We start from the raw sequence: 16,361 nt of genomic DNA, 5'->3' as shown, positions 1-16,361 counted from the left end.
CTTGGTCCTCCAATTGATGGTGGGGTTGTGTAGTCTGAGCCAGGGCAATCCCAAGACGATCCAGTGAAGGGGTGACATGAAGATGTGGAATGACCACTCTTCGTGGTGCTCCGGTAGTGTGGGAATGGTGATGGTGATGGGGAGAGTGATGTGCGTAATGGTGCCTGATCCAAGGGTTTTATTGTCCAGTGAGGTGACGTGTAGCGGAGAAGGCAGTGGCACGGTGGGCAACCCCCATTCAGAGACCAGCTCCCTATCTATAAGGTTCCCTGCTGATCCGGAATCTATCATTGCGGTAGAAATGGAAGAGAAGGAATAACCAGTCACGGGAGTCATACCGCCTAGATAGGGAGCCGCCAGGAGATCTGTGGTCCATGGTGGTGTAGCGGGTGCTGCCCACCTCCATGGGTGAGGACTCAGAAGCAGGGCGGCTTCCATAGCTCAGATGGGGTGAGCATCAAGGCTCCGTGAGGTGTTGGGAACGCCGTCTCTCTCGCAACATGTCATCAAGATGGAAGGACGTCGTGATGAGGGTATCAAGGTCCATCTGGTCGTCCCGACATGCGAGTTCCGTCTTGATGTCCTCCCGTAAGCCTCTCCTGAAGACCGTGCGCAGAGCACACTCATTCCAGCCGGAAGACGCCGCCACCGTGCGAAAGCTCAGAGTGTACTCGGACGCGGGCCCCTCTCTCTGTTGAAGATGGAGGAGACGCTCACCCCCGTCCTTTCTCTCCATGGGATGATCAAACACCGCCCTGAACCTAGCGAGGAAGGTGGGGTAGGGAAGTGCCATTGCCTCCTCTCCTTCCCAGACTGCCGTGGCCCAATCCAGCGCCTTTCCTTTAAGAAGCGAAATCACCAGCGCTATCCTGGCTTGGTCAGATGGATATGACCCAGGCTGACGCGCCAGATAAAGGGAAACCTGTAGCAGGAAGCCGCTACATTTAGTAGTTTTACCGTCATAGCGCTCCGGTGGGGCGAGGGGTTCCCGCAGGAGTGGGTGATAGCACGGGAACAGGTGGATTGGGGGCACTCGCCACTCCCTGAGGTGGAACCGGAGTGCTGGGCAGATTATGCAGAGTTTGGAGCACTTCCTGCATGGCGGTGTTCAACTGGGCAAGCTGCTGCTGGTGCTGGTTGAGGCACTGGGAAACTCCAGGAGGATTACCTGCTGCATCCATTAAATATATTTTGATTTGTTTAACACTTTTTTGGTTACTACATGATTCCATATGTGTTAATTCATAGTTTTGATGTCTTCACTATTATTCTACAATTTAGAAAATAGTATAAATAAAGAAAAACCCTGGAATGAGTAGGTGTGTCCAAACTTTTGACTGGTACTGTACTCTACAGTATAATACATAAAAGGACTTAAAAAGAAACTGAATGTAAAAGTAAATATTAAAATCATTGTGGTAGGAACTGGAAGACAAACTTTGTAATGCATAACGCCCATATTACCAATAATGTTTGTTAGAAAATGTGTGATTAACTATTTAAGTGTTACTTACTTATTTAGCCTTTTCTAAAGTCTTCAATGTTTAGTTGCTAATTAGTTACATTATACAAGCATTTCAAATGTATGCTGTTCTATTTGTATTGTAGGGACGCAGTATAAACACACATTTTTATTGACTTACCCATTGAATGTTTAAAAAAGCAACACATTTTACTTAATAGGGTCATTATGGCATATGATTTGCATAGTGGCATGTCCGGGGGAAAATGGGATTAAATGGGTTAAGCGCTTTGAGATATGGTTATGTTTGTCATTATCCAGGCTTCGTAGTGGCACTTAGCTGGAGGAGACCTCTGATTCACTTATAGCCTTGAATCACAATTCAATTTTCGTTTCGAGCGCAGAGTGACTGATGTGTGCATAAGAACTAGCTACACACCTGTAACTGCAAGCAATGGACGAAGGCACAGCAACTTGGACTTGGAGTGGGAACGTGAGGGCTCCGGTGAGTTGAGTCGGCTATTATTAGCTAACTACCAATTTAACTAGAATTGTTGGGCAGTCTGTTACTCAGTAGATGATTTGTGGTTGAATTGGACTAGTGAGTCTAACTCTTAACTAGATAGCTAGCTAACGTTAGCTAGCTACAGTACTGGGTTGTCAGTAGCTAACTAGCCAGCTACCCGGGCATTCGACTGGCAGATACTGACTGGCAGGAAGGTCCACGTGCAGCATTTTGGGAAAAACACCCGCACACAGGGTTTTCTATGCCTGTTGTCAAAGTCGCGTCAATTCAAATCTGGTATTAGGAACAAAAGAGGTCAACACGACTTCTAAGGTATACTAGTTATTTTAATTAATGCAAAAACCTTCAATGGTAAATATGATGTTTCGTATATACGGGCTCTTTGACAAACCTCGCAGGGCATTATCAGAGAACTAACACATTGTTTCAGATTCAATACTCAAATACTCTGACAGAGGGAATTTCCCACTTGTCTGCTGGCCAATTAGAGTAGAGGCTTGAGCGTGGTTTAAACTTTACTCAGCCAATCCATTGATTCAGGGGTTGGTCTCATCTCCTCGGCGCCATTTGTTGCACACTTCAGCCAGGCACAAGATTATCATAACAACCTATCATAGTGAGAAGAGCCAGCTCCCTTAGACATCATTCCTACGTCAAAGGAAGGCTCACAGATCACAAATAACTATTATAGTCTAGCATTTGAAGACACAATCGTTATCTTATTTTACCCCCTAAAACAGCTCTTCACATCAATCACAGCCTTGCCAGGTGTCACAGCCTACATTAGCCCAGTCAAGACTGCATTCTTTCTAAGTTAGTCATCCCATCAATTTAGGAGAATAATAAATCCCCAATACTGTCCATGAAGTTAGCTAGCATTTTCAGTTCCAAGACTAGCGAATCACGTTAACTATAGATATAGCTAACACTAACACCCTGATTAACTCTTTAGTATTATCCCAATTTACCTATTTGCTTATGGTCTTGCCTACGCCTAGCGAACAGTTTTTTAAATTATATGAACGGCAAGCCAGACAAAATTAAACAGGCCTATTTATATAATGAATATGAATTCGGAGGACAGAAATTATTAAATATTAAAACATTAGACCTATCACTAAAAGCTTCAGTCATACAAAAGTTATACTTAAATCCTTACTGGTTTTCTAGCAAATTAGTAAAATTGTCTCACCCAATGTTCAAGAATGGCCTTTTCCCCTTTATTCAGATTACAACCTCTCACTTTCAGTTAATTGAAAAGGAAATCATCTCCCAAATATCACTATTTCTAAAACAAGCCAGATAAAGTTGGTTTCAATTTCAATTTAATCCTCCAGAAACGACAGAACAAATAATGCAACAAATATTGTGGTTAAACTCAAATATACTAATTGATAAAAAAATATTATTTTTTGAAAAAATGTTTAAAAAAAGGTATAACCTTAGTAAATGATATCATAGGTAGGACTGGTGGAGTTGTCGCACATGCAGCTAACAAAAACATATCGAAATGTCTGCTCTACCCAAAATTACAACCAAATAATTGCAGCATTACTGCAAAACTGGAAGAGCTAGGGGGGAAAAGTAAGACACTTGTCTGTCCGCCCTGCATTAAAGAACATAATTGGTTAAAGAAAATTGTGATAAATAAAAAAGTATACCAGTTTCATTTCAGGACCAAAGGATTGACCGCCGTCCCATGTAGATTGCAAAATAGTTGGGAAGAGATTTTTGACCTACTGATTTCATGGCATAGTGTTTATGAACTGATATGCAAAACGACGCCGGATTCAAAACTTAGAATTTTTCAATTGCTACCAATAGAATGTTATTTAAATGGGGGATACAATCTTCCCAGCTCTGCAGACTTTCCTGCGAAGAGACAGAATCATTAGATCCTTTGTTTTGGTACTGTCCATTTGTAGCTTGTTTTTGGACTCAGGTCCAGGAATGGCTAAAGGATTGCAATATTTACCTGGAGCTAACCCTGCAGATAGCACTACTGGGTGATCTGAAAAGTCATAGTCAATCGATCAATAATATAATAATACTTTTAGCAAAAATGTTTCTTTTCAATTTACAATCTGTAGAAACAATGAGAATAGAAGGGTTCAGAACTTTTGTAAAACATCACAGTACAGTTCAAAAATATATGGCAAATAGAAATCCAATATGGATGGTGTTAAGAGATAGATGGGTGGTGTTGAATGGAGTTGAAGGTTGGGACTAATAACAACTAACAACTACTAATAACAAGAAGATAACTAATGTAAAGCATACTGTGTCCATAATAAGTATATAGGTTATTGGTTGAGAGCTTTTGTGAAAGAGCACATAGGTTGAGAGCTTTTGTGAAAGATATGGCATATAGAAGCAAACCGGATGGACATCATGAAAATGATCGGAGAGGTTGAGGGTAGAAGAAGTTCAGGAGTAAAAACAAACAAAATACACTGCTCAAAAAAATAAAGGGAACACTTAAACAACACAATGTAACTCCAAGTCAATCACACTTCTGTGAAATCAAACTGTCCACTTAGGAAGCAACACTGATTGACAATACATTTCACATGCTGTTGTGCAAATAGAATAGACAACAGGTGGAAATTATAGGCAATTAGCAAGACACCCCCAATAAAGAAGTGGTTCTGCAGGTGGTGACCACAGACCACTTCTCAGTTCCTATGCTTCCTGGCTGATGTTTTGGTCACTTTTGAATGCTGGCGGTGCTTTCACTCTAGTGGTAGCATGAGACGGAGTCTACAACCCACACAAGTGGCTCAGGTAGTGCAGCTCATCCAGGATGGCACATCAATGCGAGCTGTGGCAAGAAGGTTTGCTGTGTCTGTCAGCGTAGTGTCCAGAGCATGGAGGCGCTACCAGGAGACAGGCCAGTACATCAGGAGACGTGGAGGAGGCCGTAGGAGGGCAACAACCCAGCAGCAGGACCGCTACCTCCGCCTTTGTGCAAGGAGGAGCAGGAGGAGCACTGCCAGAGCCCTGCAAAATGACCTCCAGCAGGCCACAAATGTGCATGTGTCTGCTCAAACGGTCAGAAACAGACTCCATGAGGGTGGTATGAGGGCCCGACGTCCACAGGTGGGGGTTGTGCTTACAGCCCAACACCGTGCAGGACGTTTGGCATTTGCCAGAGAACACCAAGATTGGCAAATTCGCCACTGGCGCCCTGTGCTCTTCACAGATGAAAGCAGGTTCACACTGAGCACATGTGACAGACGTGACAGAGTCTGGAGCCGCCGTGGAGAACGTTCTGCTGCCTGCAACATCCTCCAGCATGACCGGTTTGGCGGTGGGTCAGTCATGGTGTGGGGTGGCATTTCTTTGGGGAGCCGCACAGCCCTCCATGTGCTCGCCAGAGGTAGCCTGACTGCCATTAGGTACCGAGATGAGATCCTCAGACCCCTTGTGAGACCATATGCTGGTGCGGTTGGCCCTGGGTTCCTCCTAATGCAAGACAATGCTAGACCTCATGTGGCTGGAGTGTGTCAGCAGTTCCTGCAAGAGGAAGGCATTGATGCTATGGACTGGCCCGCCCTGTTCCCCAGACCTGAATCCAATTGAGCACATCTGGGACATCATGTCTCGCTCCATCCACCAACGCCACGTTGCACCACAGACTGTCCAGGAGTTGGCGGATGCTTTAGTCCAGGTCTGGGAGGAGATCCCTCAGGAGACCATCCGCCACCTCATCAGGAGCATGCCCAGGCGTTGTAGGGAGGTCATACAGGCACGTGGAGGCCACACACACTACTGAGCCTCATTTTGACTTGTTTTAAGGACTTTACATCAAAGTTGGATCAGCCTGTAGTGTGGTTTGCCACTTTAATTTTGAGGGTGACTCCAAATCCAGACCTCCATGGGTTGATACATTTGATTTCCATTGATCATTTTTGTGTGATTTTGTTGTCAGCACATTCAACTATGTAAAGAAAAAAGTATTTAATAAGATTATTTCATTCATTCAGATCTAGGATGTGTTATTTTAGTGTTCCCTTTATTTTTTTGAGCAGTGTATAATTGTTGTAAAATTGACTGTGTCAATAAAATGTAAATAGTATGTATATGCTGGAAGTAGAGGCCTAAGCATTGTTGTTCACTCGTTTACTCCAATTAGGGAAGATGTGGTGGGGTTGGAAAGTAATAAAGGGAAATATATTTTTTAAAAGGATATATATATATATATGTGTATATGTATTTGCGAGAAAAAAAAACATATGGGGGATTGGAAGTGATGCAGACAATTACATTGATGGAAGTTACAATCTATCTTGCATATTAAAGCTGATCTACCCCCTAAAATAAAATATATATATATATAAAAATAAATAACACTAACAGTTAAGAATGTAACATTTAGTATGCAAATGTTAACAAACCAAACTAAAACATATGGTCAAGAAAGATTATTATTCATGGATGGTAGAGGAAAGATAGCAACCTCTGTCCAGTGAAGTCCACAAAGCATATGATTGCATGTACAGTAACAGACAGTTACATGATCTACAGCATGGTCAAGCAAGTTAATGATTCCAACATTTTCGGCCCACTAAACAACTATTGATTTAGAGCTAAGAAAACAGGAGCTGCCTCCACTATTCCAGCACCATTTCAACTTCAACATTTCAACATCATCAAATCACCTCTGCCTAGTCTAATAAAGTGACAACTAAAATATACCAAAACAATTTAGTCCAATCAATGTAAGATAAATATGATGTGGCTGTCCATGCTTCTGATTTATGCGTGCGCGTTCGTACAAGTAGAAAAACATGTTGACTCAACCTACTTGTACAGTCGTGGACAAAAGTTTTGAGAATGACACAAGTATTGGTCTCCACAAAGTTTGCTGCCTCAGTGTTGATGATGGCAATTTGCATATTCTCCAGAATGTCATGAAGAGTGATCAGATGAATTGCAATTAATTGCAAAGTCCCTCTTTGCCATGAAAATGAACTTAATCCCCCCAAAACATTTCCACTGCATTTCAGTCCTGCCACAAAAGGACCAGCTACCATCATGTCAGTGATTGTCTCGTTAAAACAGGTGAGAGTGTTGACGAGGACAAGGCTGGAGATCACTCTGTCATGCTGATTGAGTCAGAATAACAGACTGGAAGCTTTAAAAGGAGGGTGGTGCTTGAAATCATTGTTCTTCCTCTGTCAACCATGGTTACCTGCAAGGAAACACGTGACGTCATCATTGCTTTGCACAAAAAGGGCTTCACAGGCAAGGATATTGCTGCTAGTAAGATTGCACCGAAATCAACCATTTATTGGATCATCAAGAACTTCAAGGAGAGAGGTTCAATTGTTGTGAAGAAGGCGTCAGGGCGCCCAAGAAAGTCCAGCAAGCGCCAGGACTGTCTCCTAAAGTTGATTCCGCTGCGGGATCGGGGCACCACCAGTGCAGAGCTTGCTCCGGAATGGTAGCAGGCAGGTGTGAGTGCATCTGCACGCACAGTGAGGCGATGGCTTTTGGAGGATGGCCTGGTGTCAAGAAGGGCAGCAAAGAAGCCACTTCTCTCCAGGAAAAACATCAGGGACAGACTGATATTCTGCAAAAGGTACAGGGATTGGACTGCTGAGGACTGGGGTAGAGTCATTTTCTCTGATGAATCCCTTTTCCGATTGTTTGGGCCATCCGGAAAACACCTTGTCCGGAGAAGACAAGGTGAGCGCTACCGTCAGTCCTGTGACATGCCAACAGTAAAGCATCCTGAGACCATTCATGTGTGGGGTTGCTTCTCAGCCAAGGGAGTGGGCTCCCTCACAATTTTGCCTAAGAACACAGCCATGAATAAAGAATGGTACCAACACATCCTCCGAGAGCAACTTCTGCCAACCATCCAATAACAGTTTGGTGACGACCAATGCCATTTCCAGCATGATGGAGCACCTTGCCATAAGGCAAAAGTGATAACCAAGTGGCTCGGGGAACAAAACATCAACATTTTGGGTCCATGTTGACCAATATTGACTCTTTGCATAAACTGAATGTCATTGTCAATGAAAGCCTTTGACACTTAAGGAATAGTTGTAATTATACTTCAGTGTACCATAGTAACTACTGACATAAATATCTAAGAACACTGAAGCAGCAAACTTTGTGGAGACCAATACTTGTGTCATTCTCAAAACTTTTGACCACGACTGTAGATAAACGCCAATGCCGTCCTCCTCTCTTTCATGTTGACTAAATGGTCTATCACTCTGTCATACAGTACCCGCTTTTATTTTTTGTTGTCTTAGGCTACCTGGCTAAAATGCTTGCTCGCTAGCCTAACTTCCATTCATGGGCAACGTTAGTTAGTTAACATTAGCCTTCTACATCTAGTTACATATTGAACTTCCATCCTCTCAGGCCAGGGGCACAACAATGTATGAATTAATGGTTGAATCAGAATCGCCATTATAATCATTGGCCAGTACGGAGAATTAAATAAAACCACAAGTCCAAATCCCTACATCCATGGCTAATTTAGGAAAGGGCCAATTTTAGCTAGTTGGCTAGCTAGCCACCGGAGGACAACACAACGAGATGCAACAATTCAAGTTTTTCTGTCAATTACATATGCGCTCAATGGGAATTGATAGGAGTGACGCCAAATCCAAGCTAGCTTCCCTTCACACTTTTTTTTGGTGTGCCAGGACCATTTAATGTTGAGCTCAACTCTGATTGGCTAATTTTCTATATTTTATTTTGTCAAGGGATGCCAGATGCTTGCTTGCTTCCCTTGCCTTCAATGCTACAGGCGGCAACATTGTCATACTCGTTTGGACCAGACAGCATCAGATAGATGGCCTACATATATAGGCGGCAGGTAGCTTAGTGGTTAAGAGCGTTGTGCCAGTAACCGAAAGGTTGCTGGTTCTAATCCCCGAGCTGACTAGGTGAAAACATCTGCCGATGTGCCCTTGAGCAAGGCACTTAACCCTAGTTGCTCTGGATAAGAGCGTCTGCTAAATGACTAAAAATAAAAAATAAAAAAAATAGAGAGAGACAGAGGGGCGCTGTTTCGCTCGCTCGGATGCTTTCTCCTGTGAGAGACATTCAGCGAATTGAAGGAAAATTATGAAACACAGAGAGACCAAAGATAAATTATTTTATGTTTTTATTGGTCCATTTTTGGGGGAAGCCTGGCTTTCCTTGGCATCCATGAATACACGTCACTGGTCATAATACATGCATGTTTTGAAATGATTTGATTTGCTTCAGGATTATTTGCAGACCAACATGCCAATGTTTGCCTATTAGCATTTATAACACCCCTGAAGGCACAGCATCCATCTATACAGTCAAACTAGCTTTACTATTGTGTATTCTCTTTCCCAGTGTATTCATTTTACTTGATGTCTTACACTTTTTGGGTTAGTGATTGATTTCACGTAATCAGTTGATCATGTAGCAATATTTACAGATGCCCATTTCTTTCTCTCCCTCTTCAGGCAGGAGCCAGGTGGTGTTGCCAGAGGCAAACAAAGCTTTTCTTCTCCCAAAAATTCAAAGTGAACAGTAGTTGCTGTGTATTTGCTGGCTTGCAATACTGAGAAGACCCCTAATGCAGGCAGGGTTTGGCAAAAACTCAATCACAGTCTGTGATGACAGTTCTCCTGCTAAGGTAAGTGCACCATGTTTCATTGTTTGCCACAACAAATTAAATTCAATTACGTTTTATTGAGGAGGAACCTAGCTTGTGAAAAACATGCTTGATTGTAAATTATTTGCTTTTAAATATCAAGCCTGTTAGAGGAGAAGTGCCCCAGAATAGCCTCGATCTTAGGCGGTCGGTTGTTCTGCAAGTCATCAGGTAAGAATTGCACTGCATTGAGGTTTGTTTGGTAAAGGCACAGTTCTCTGTATGTAAAAATCTTTCCCTCCTATAAATATGTTTAAAAAAACATTAATATTCAGGTTATTCAACATAAGTTATCATTATAATGGAATGGAGGCTAGTGGGGTCCAGCAGACAAATTGACCCAATGTGATACTACTTTGTAGTTAATAACCCCAACAGGTTGTCACTTGGCTGCGGGGTGGTGAGAGTATGCGCAGCATTCACAGTGTGCAGCTAATTCCAATCAGTGAAAGGACTCCCCTCAATCACACTAAAAGTGCACTAGTTAAATGGTGGAGAAATGGTCAACATGGAGCCCAAGTGTGCAATGTAGCATATGTCATGAGAAAACACATAAAAATGTATTGCTGGGATAGAATGGGAACGTTGTGTGGGAGGTTCTAGATCTTTGATTTGATTTCTTCCAGTAGTGTAATTGTTGCAGGTAGGGCTGTCCCAGACTAAAATAAATATTGGTCGACCGAAAATCAACTGTTCTTTCGACCAATCAAAAAATATAACGTGTATTTTTCCAAATATAGATACACCCTATGAGTTTTAATAAAATCAACTATGCGCATTGAGCTTGTCTGATGCTTAAAGCTTACGGTTTGATTTAAATAAGATAAATGCCTTACGAGGGCGACAGAGATCTAGATAACCAGAAGAAAAAACAATGTACCTGACCCAACTATTCTCCTCCCGCTCCTGCTGGCTTTCGCAGAGTCTGCCATTACTCTCCTGAAGTTGCCTGTAATAGCCTACACGAGGAGTCGGCAACCTTTCTCATGTTGAATGCCACATTTTGAGACATTTCCAGGATGCAATGGCTAGAATGGGCACTCACCCACCAGGGAGGTAATTATGGGAGATATTACCCTCAGTGCCAGCAGGTATATCGTGCAGGTGGTGAATATCTCCCCATCACTAGTGAGTGAGTGGTGCATTTTCCAGCTATGACAACACACTGCTGAGTCTGGCTTTTGTGAGGCTTTAAGCAGGATAGTTTTCATTTCAGTGTCAGTGACGTGTTGAGCTGCATCAGCCTGAGAGTAAGTACAGACAGAGTTACGGCTCAGCGTCAGCAGATAGAACCTTCAACTAGGGCTGAGTCAATGGAAGAGGTAGAAAAAAAGCTCACCAGCTAACAACTTGAAAGTTACCTACCTGACAGAACACTCTAACAGGGAGAGTTCTAAGTGCCAATGATGATCACTCCATTTGATAGATAATGGCACTTAAGAAAATGAAAGGGGGTGCTCATATGATGTGTTGTCTGTATTCATTGAACATAGATGGGCAGGACCACTAAAATTGCTTCTTTTAAATAAGCTTCTCCCTGTGGTTTGATTGTTTACCTCCAGATATTATCACAGAGATCGAGGAGTGCCTTTTTGAGGGCCCTGAAAGGATGGGGGAAAAACCCAATATACTCAATCAGTGATTTAGACCAGGGAAAATTCTAAGTATGTATGCACCACTTTGACATTAATTGTTTTGATAAATTGAAATAACGAATATGAATTCTACAAACGTTGTTGGGGTACCCATTTCAATCAAACGCCATTAAATGACGTTCCATGATTTTGGTTGATTGTAGATCCATTGGAGAAATATTCTCTGCAAGCCTGGCTCAGGGAGGACCATTCCTCTGCTTCATGCGTGAGTGGTGCTACCAGTATATTGTGACAGGAAGTGGCACTTGGAGGCTGATGTCAACGATGCAGAGTACAGGATCCTAATTAAAAGGGTAAGATCCTCAGTGGCGACCCGTCATTCAGGGCAGGTGAGAGCTCCACCTGTTTTGAGCCCCACATTTTTAGCAAAAAATGTTTGGGGGGCTTGCCTGTTTTGCATGTTATTTTGGCATTAATACGTGTCACATATCAGTTTGCAAACAATGTAAAAAAATATATATCATTGAGTTAATAAAGCCGCATACAAACATGGTCTCTTTTTTGTTTTCTTGAGTAAGGCAGCTCCTAAATGCAGGTGTTTCAGCCAAGCTCAGTGCTTTCTGTGCATTACAACCTGTAATTTAAATGGATTTTTATTTCGATTTCATGTAATGGACATACACAAAATAGTCAAAATTGGCGAAGTGAAATGAAAAAAATAACTTATTTCAAAAAAGTATACAAAATAAATAACGGAAAAGTGGTGCGTGCATACAGTGAGGGGGAAAAAGTATTTGATCCCCTGCTGATTTTGTACGTTTGCCCACTGACAAAGAGATGATCAGTCTATAATTTTAATGGTAGGTTTATTTGAACAGTGAGAGACAGAATCACAACAAAAAAATCCAGAAAAACGCATTTAAAATTTTTTATAAATTGATTTTCATTTTAATGAGGGAAATAAGTATTTGACCCCCTCTCAATCAGAAAGATTTCTGGCTCCCAGGTGTCTTTTATGCAGGTAACGAGCTGAGATTAGGAGCACACTCTTAAAGGGAGTGCTCCTAATCTCAGTTTGTTACCTGTATAAAAGACACCTGTCCACAGACGCAATCAATCAATCAGATTCCAAACTCTCCACCATGGCCAAGACCAAAGAGCTCTCCAAGGATGTCAGGGACAAGATTGTAGACCTACACAAGGCTGGAATGGGCTACAAGACCATCGCCAAGCAGCTTGGTGAGAAGGTGACAACAGTTGGTGCGATTATTCGCAAATGAAAGAAACACAAAATAACTGTCAATCTCCCTCGGCCTGGGGCTCCATGCAAGATCTCACCTCGTGGAGTTGCAATGATCATGAGAACGGTGAGGAATCAGCCCAGAACTACACGGGATGATCTTGTCAATGATCTCAAGGCAGCTGGGACCATAGTCACCAAGAAAACAATTGGTAACACACTACGCCGTGAAGGACTGAAATCCTGCAGCGCCCACAAGGTCCCCCTGCTCAGGAAAGCACATATACAGGCCTGTCTGAAGTTTGCCAATGAACATCTGAATGATTCAGGTCAGATGAGACCAAAATGGAGCTCTTTGGCATCAACTCAACTCGCCGTGTTTGGAGGAGGAGGAATGCTGCCTATGACCCCAAGAACCCCATCCCCACCGTCAAACATGGAGGTGGAAACATTATGCTTTGGGGGTGTTTTTCTGCTAAGGGGACAGGACAACTTCACCGCATCAAAGGGACGATGGACAGGGCCATGTACCGTCAAATCTTGGGTGAGAACCTCCTTCCCTCAGCCAGGGCATTGAAAATGGGTCGTGGATGGGTATTCCAGCATGACAATGACCCAAAACACACGGCCAAGGCAACAAAGGAGTGGCTCAAGAAGAAGCACATTAAGGTCCTGGAGTGGCCTATCCAGTCTCCAGACCTTAATCCCAGGGAGCTGAAGGTTCGAGTTACCAAACGTCAGCCTCTAAACCTTAATGACTTGGAGAAGATCTGCAAAGAGGAGTGGGACAAAATCCCTCCTGAGATGTGTGCAAAGCTGGTGGCCAACTACAAGAAACGTCTGACCTCTGTGATTGCCAACAAGGGTTTTGCCACCAAGTACTAAGTCATGTTTTGCAGAGGGGTCAAATACTTATTTCCCTCATTAAAATGCAAATCAATTGATAACATTTTTGACATGCGTTTTTCTGGATTTTTTTGTTGTTATTCTGTCTCTCACTGTTCAAATTATAGACTGATCATGTCTTTGTCAGTGGGCAAACGTACAAAATCAGCAGGGGATCAAATACTTTTTTCCCTCACTGTATGTATTCACCCCCTTTGCTATGAAGCCCCTAAATAAGATCTGGTGCAACCAAATACCTTCAGAAGTCACATAATTAGTTAAATAAAGTCCACCTGTGTGCAATCTAAGTGTTCTGTTTTTTTTGTCTTGTTTGTTTCACAAGAAAAAATATTTTGCATCTTCAAAGTGGTAGGCATGTTGTGTAAATCAAATGATACAAACCCCCCCCAAAATCCATTTTAATTCCAGGTTGTAAGGCAACAAAATAGGAAAAATGCCAAGGGGGGTAAATACTTTCGGAAGCCACTGTATGTTGTGTAGTAAGATGTTAGTAGCCCATGTGCTTCACCCTAATAATGTGGTATATTTACCCCTCTTAATTTCACCTACTGTTCTGACTTGGTGGTGCACATGTAGCCTATAACCTGTTTTAGAGAAATGTAATCATTAAATATTGTAAGAGCTTTCATTGTCTGCTTATATGCCCCCTTTATTTATCCTACGGTTCTGGCTTGGTGTACAGGGAGAACACTAAGAACGGCCCATGTTCTGAATTCTGTCGCTGTACATTTCAAAAGTGCTAAACAAATAGTTATATTGACTACGTCCGTCCTAACTCGCTTATTAATGTCTTAAATTGGAATTACGGATTGCCTCTTATCCGCTTGTCATCCCCTTATGCCATAGTTTGTATATCACAATTGTCATTAGAAACCACATTTGTTTAAGCAAGTTAGCCATATCATCTACAGTTGAAGTCGGAAGTTTACATACACCTTAGTCAAATACATTTAAACTCAGTTTTTCACAATTCCTGACATTTAATCCTAGTAAAGATTCCCTGTCTTAGGTCAGTTAGGATCACCACTTTATTTTAAGAATGTGAAATGTCAGAATAATAGTAGAGAGAATTATTTATTTCAGCTTTTATTTATTTCATCACATTCCCAGTGGTCAGAAGTTTACATACACTCAATTAGTATTTGGTAGCATTTCCTTTAAATTGTTTAACTTGGGTCAAACGGTTTCGGGTAGCCTTCCACAAGCTTCCACAATAAGTTGGGTGAATTTTGGCCCATTCCTCCTGACAGAGCTGGTGTAACTGAGTCAAGTTTGTAGGCCTCCTTGCTCGCACACGCTTTTTCAGTTCTGCCCACAAATTTTCTATAGGATTGAGGTCAGTGCTTTGTGATGGCCACTCCAATACCTTGACTTTGTTGTCCTTAAGCAATTTTGCCACAACTTCAGAAGTATGCTTGGGGTCATTGTCCATTTGGAAGACCCATTTGCGACCAAGCTTTAACTTCCTGACTGATGTCTTGAAATGTTGCTTCAATATATCCACATGATTTTCCTTCCTCATGATGCCATCTATTTTGTGAAGTGCACCAGTCCCTCCTGCAGCAAAGCACCCCCACAGCATGATGCTGCCACCCCCGCGCTTCACGGTTGGGATGGTGTTCTTCGGCTTGCAAGCCTTACGATCTTTGTCCCCATGTGCAGTTGCAAACCGTAGTCTGGCTTTTTTATGGAGGTTTTGGAGCAGTGGCTTCTTCCTTGCTGAGCGGGCTTTCAGGTTATGTCGATATAGGACTCGTTTTACTCCAGCATCTTCACAAGGTCCTTTGTTGTTGTTCTGGGATTGATTTGCTCTTTTCGCACCAAAGTACGTTCATCTCTAGGAGACAGAACGCGTCTCCTTCCTGAGCGGTATGACGGCTGTGTGGTCCCATGGTGTTTATACTTGCATACTATTGTTTGTACAGATGAACGTGGTACCTTGGAAATTGCTCCCAAGGATGAACCAGACTTGTGGAGGTCTACAATTTTTTTTTCTGAGGTCTTGGCTGATTTCTTTTGATTTTTCCATGATGTCAAGCAAAGAGGCACTGAGTTTGAAGGTAGGCCTTGAAATACATCCACAGGTACACCTCCAATTGACTCAAATGATGTCAATTAGCCTATCAGAAGCTTTTAAAGCCATGACATCATTTTCTGGAATTTTCCAAGCTGTTTAAAGGCACAGTCAATTTAGTGTATGTGAACTTCTGACCCACTGGAATTGTGATACAGTGAATTATAAGTGTAATAATCTGTCTGTAAACAATTGTTGGAAAAATTACTTTGTAATGCACAAAGTAGATGTCCTATCCGACTTGCCAAAACTATAGTTCGTTAACAAGAAATTTGTGGAGTGGTTGAAAAACGAGTTTTAATGACTCCAACCTAAGTGTATGTACATTTCCGACTTCAACTGTATGTTTTATTTAAAGGCAGTAAATGAGGCTGAATTAACTGTTTGCTGCCAGACAAGGCTCCGCTGATAGCCAAGTGTTGAGGTGGTAAAGATTCACTCCATGTTGCTGAAAGGAAAGCTCTGCTGTTGGGACAGCTTTATGTAGGCCCTAACAGTTTGTGGGCACAGTTTTTCACCATTATAGTGCAATTCATGTATTGTTTAGTGTTGTGTAGTGGCTTTGCTGGCATCCCACTTTATTTATTTTTTGCCACACCAAGATTTTCATGCTAAAATTGCCACTTCAGATCAGGTTAACATTTTTACAGCCATTGCAGCTTTTTTTTACCTCCTATTTAAAGACAAATGCTACCGTATACCGATGGGCAATAATCAGTCAAAAATGGAGCTTGTGGTAAATTCAATTGATTGGACATGATTTGGAAAGGCACACACCTGTCTATATAAGGTCCCACAGTTGATAGTGCATGTCAGAACAAAAACCAAGCCATGAGGTCGAAGGAATTGTCCATAGAGCTCTGAAACAGGATTGTGTCGAGGCACAGATCTGGGGAAGGGT

The 16,361-nt window shown here is 42.3% G+C and overlaps 1 long non-coding RNA gene across 1 annotated transcript; it reads left to right on the top strand.

Moving 5' to 3' along the window:
- Nucleotides 1–1,880: 1,880 nt before the first annotated feature.
- On the top strand, nt 1,881–11,628 carry LOC121547991. The gene is made up of 4 exons (XR_005996582.1): nt 1,881–1,967; nt 9,455–9,627; nt 11,208–11,309; nt 11,444–11,628. It is a non-coding gene; the product is annotated as an uncharacterized LOC121547991 (long non-coding RNA).
- The last annotated feature ends 4,733 nt before the right edge of the window (nt 11,629–16,361 follow it).

The sequence above is a fragment of the Coregonus clupeaformis genome, chromosome 31 (genome assembly GCF_020615455.1).
Source record: "Coregonus clupeaformis isolate EN_2021a chromosome 31, ASM2061545v1, whole genome shotgun sequence".
NCBI lineage: Eukaryota > Metazoa > Chordata > Actinopteri > Salmoniformes > Salmonidae > Coregonus > Coregonus clupeaformis.
Note: the sequence above shows the minus strand (reverse complement) of the source record. Positions and strands in the feature narration are given on the sequence as shown.